The sequence below is a fragment of the Glycine max genome, chromosome 15, assembly GCF_000004515.6.
Source record: "Glycine max cultivar Williams 82 chromosome 15, Glycine_max_v4.0, whole genome shotgun sequence".
In the NCBI taxonomy this organism is placed as follows: domain Eukaryota; kingdom Viridiplantae; phylum Streptophyta; class Magnoliopsida; order Fabales; family Fabaceae; genus Glycine; species Glycine max.
Genome location: NC_038251.2, coordinates 37766917 through 37769479, shown reverse-complemented (window position 1 = coordinate 37769479; position 2563 = coordinate 37766917). Strand labels below are relative to the sequence as shown.

Here is a 2563-nt window from a genome sequence, read left to right as displayed (position 1 = left end):
ACATTACGAAAAAGAATTACCAAAAAAATAGAATGGGGGTGCACTTAGTAAAAAAAGGGGTGCAAATAGCAATCTGGCCCACTTGGGCCTTCCAGATCCTTCCTCCAGAAGGCTGTTGCTTCTGGAGGAAGCAACCTTGCTCGCCTGGGCGAGCTGGGTTGCAAGCTTCTCCCCCATTTTGCTATAAATAGGGGGAGAAGTGAAAAAGAAAAGGGTTCAGCCTCTTAGGCAATTCTCTCTCTCTCGAAATTGCTGAGGAAAATTATTTCCGTGAAGAAAATCCAAGCCGAGGCGCTTTCGTAACGTTTCTGTAACGTTTCCGTGAGAAATTACGCGAAGATTCTCGACCGTTCTTCAAGATTCATCGTTCATTCTTCGTTTTCTTCAGTCTTCAACGGGTAAGTACCTCAAACCAAGCTTTTCAATTCATTCTATGGACCCGTGGTGGTCCACATTTTGTTTCATGTATTTTTATTCTCGTTTTCATTTGCTTTTTATACCCCCTTTTGACGTGCTTAAGCCATTTATTTAAGTCATTTCTCGCTTAATCTAAAAATAAAATAAATTTCCACCGATCGTTTGAATTGTATCATCCGTTAATTTTGGTTAAAATGAATTCCGACCGTTCGGTCGTGCCATAACCACGTTGGAAATCAAAAAGAGGTAAAATAATAATATAATAATCAAAAAATACCTTTTAGTAAAATAAAAGCGAAAGATCAATCGGACGTTTTCTCTTTGGGATTTCTCATTCTTAATTGAATTGACTAATAACTAAAGTGAAACTAATGCTAAAATCAACTCGCCTAGTCAAGCTCGTCCACAAAAATAGGATTTTGAAAGTTTATCATTTCTGTTTCTTACCAAGTAAAATGGATCATTTTTAAGGTCCAACGCCTTACAATGATCACCTTTCAAGTAAAAAAGAACCACTAGATTCACGCATAAGAAAGAACTGCGTAGGTCTGATTTCCTCTCCAAAGGAGGGTACGTAGGAGCAAAAGCCCCGCTTTTGTCGACCTCAAAAAATAAAAAGAAATAAAAGTTAAGATAACACAATTCCACAATTCTAAAAAATAGACTGTTGTCCTTCGAGACAAACGTGAGAGGTGTTAATACCTTCCTCAAGCGTAAATATAACTCCCGAACTTAGAATTTTCATTTTGACCGGTTTCCTTCGGTTTTTCCAACGTTTTCCACAAATAAACGTTGGTGGTGAGTCCGCGCATCTTTCCTCCTTTGGAAAGCGCACCTGTGAGCCTCGCCCTCGCTCACCCGCGAAGGGCTCGTTGCGACAAATGGGCTTGGACTTAAAACAGATTTGTAAGCTTTGGGGGATGAAAGCCTATATAACAGCACCAAGGTTTTAGTTTAGAAGTTATTTTCAATTTAGGGAGAAAGAATAATTTTAGGTTTTGCAATTCTAGTTTTTACTATTCATGTAGCAATAAAATTTCATTTTCTGCTTCAATCTGCAATTTCGTTTTCAACTGATTAATGGAAGGCTAAGTCTCCAGCGTTGTTTTCTCTTGAGGATCAAGCACAGCTCTCTTTGAGGTTTTATTATTACTATTGTATTCTGATCAATTTTTCCTCTTCACCAATTACTCTATATTTTTTGCTATTAATCCATGCATGCTTAGTGCTTGATTAATTGTCTCCGCGCTTAATTTACATTCATGCTTAATGATCAGTTTTGTTCATGATTAATTGGTGTATGTGTTGCTTAATCACATAATGGCAGCCTTATGTTAAATTTCGCTTAGTAATTTAATTTAGGGTTGGATTAAGTGGTTAAACTGATAAAGGATAAATTCTCGAAACCTAGGATAAGAGACTTGCTTGTGAATTAAGGGGAAACAACGTGTTTTAATTCTGATATTTCCTAATTAAATTTGCTTGCTGTTTAATTTACATAAACAAACAACCCCCCCCCCTCCAATTCGTTACTATTTTATCATTATCTATTATGAATGTTGGTTGACCATTGCTCGTTGGGAGACATCCTAGGATCACTTCCTAGATACTGCATTTTTAATGTTTATTTGATTCGGGTACGACATCGATCACCTACTGTATGGCTTAACTTCCACCTCGTGAGAGGACTCTTAGGGAGATGGCAGCACCTGATTTCGCTTATGAAAGCTTGTGCATTCAATATCCTGATGAGGGTGTTCCATATGTTCTCAAGACTGGACTAATACATTTGCTGCCCAAGTTTCATGGTCTTGTAGGTGAAGATCCTAATAAGCACCTTAAGGAGTTCCATATTGTTTGTTCCACCATGAAGCCCCCTGATGTCCAAGAAGATCATATCTTTCTAAAGGCTTTTCCTCATTCTCTAGAGGGAGTGGCCAAAGATTGGCTCTACTACCTTGCTCCCAGGTCCATTTTCAGCTGGGATGACCTTAAGAGGGTGTTCTTGGAGAAATTCTTCCGTGCATCTAGAACCACTGCCATCAGAAAAGACATTTCAGGCATCATGCAACTTAGTGGAGAAAGCTTGTATGAGTAATGGGAAAGATTCAAGAAATTATGTGCAAGCTGACCTCACCACCATATT

At 38.4% G+C, this 2563-nt stretch overlaps 1 non-coding gene across 1 annotated transcript; it reads right to left on the bottom strand.

Annotated features, from left to right (window-relative positions):
• Positions 1-2455: 2455 nt before the first annotated feature.
• LOC112999699 (small nucleolar RNA R71) lies at positions 2456-2563 on the bottom strand. Its single transcript, XR_003264908.1, has one exon. It is a non-coding gene; the product is annotated as a small nucleolar RNA R71 (small nucleolar RNA).